The following is a 1,431-nucleotide window of genomic DNA, read 5'->3' on the forward strand; positions in this document are numbered from 1 at the left end:
GGCTATCATCCAGAGATTTCTTTACAAGTTTCTATAAAGATTACTTTGATAAAAACTTCCACTGATTTTATTTTGAAATACTTTCACGAGCCCTTGCTGAAATACATCCTAGGATTCATTGAAACCATCTTTCACGACCTCCTGTAAAATCTCCCAGAGATTTTTAAAGAAATTCTTTCAGTAACTCTTTAGGAACTCCTTGTAGACTTACTATAAGGAAATTATCCAGGAAATCCTGAAGAAATCCAGTCCAAAAATATTTCACAAAATCTTCTAGAGATTCCTTAAGACTTAAGAATGTCCTCCAGAAATTTCTCCTAGAGCTCCTTACAAAAGTCTTGCGCGGATAGCTTTCCTAAGTGTTGTATAGATTCCCTTAGAAAACACTTCAAGAATTTCTTTCAAAAATCTTGCATAGATTTTTCCAGAAATTCATCCACAAATTCTTCAGCTTTTTAGTCATAGAGATTCCTTTACAAATTTTTCAGAGCATTTATCAGGAATACCTTCCATGAACTTTCTCAGAAATACTCCATGGATATACATTATTTTTAATGATTCACGGATACATTAAGCATCAGGACTCCTTCAATTTTTTTCAGAAGCTTAAAAAAAGTATTAAAGGAATGCTCTTGAAACTCTACCAGAAAATATTAAGGAAATTACCAAGATTCCAATTTACATTCCTTTTAATATTCCTTCAAAACATTTCTCCCTCCAGAAATTGCTTCAAGGTTTTCTTAACTTACATTCATTCAGTCCTAAGCACCCATGGTGGAGCAGAGGGCCGGATTGAAAGAACTCCATCCTGGGCGATTTTCAGCCGTCGCTTTGACCTGTGGCCAGATCAAATTTCTGTCGACTTCTTTTATTTCCTTAGGAAATAAAACGGATTTCTCAAGAAAATCTTAGAAATTCTCCAAGAATTCTTTCTGAAAATTTCCCACAGATTGTTTCAGAGATTCTTATAAGGATTCTTACGGAAAGACTGGAAGACAGTCCTGCAGAGATTCCTGCATAAATTCAAACGGAGATCTCATCTAAAACTCCGCCGGGTATTCCTCTATGTATTTTTTCAGAAATTCATTCAGGATTTCCTCCAAGAGTTGCCCTACCCGAGCAGAGGGGAATGTCAAATTAATAACTACGAAATCACAAAACCTGTTTTTATATCTTGTTTTGTTATTATTGAATTATCAAGGCATTACGTTTCCATAACATGTTTTGTTGGACAATCTTATTTTGTTATGACCAAGCAATTGGTATGCAGCCCTTAAATAACATTTCAATATTACATTCTGTTGTGGAACAAGTTTGGTTATTATTGTATTATTGAGAGTGCACAAATACTTTATGGTATTGCTATCTAAACTCAAACAAATTTTGAAACAAAACCTACGTCGTTCTACAACGTTATTTGCAGCATTTGAG

This window comes from Aedes albopictus, chromosome 2 (genome assembly GCF_035046485.1).
Source record: "Aedes albopictus strain Foshan chromosome 2, AalbF5, whole genome shotgun sequence".
In the NCBI taxonomy this organism is placed as follows: Eukaryota; Metazoa; Arthropoda; class Insecta; order Diptera; family Culicidae; genus Aedes; species Aedes albopictus.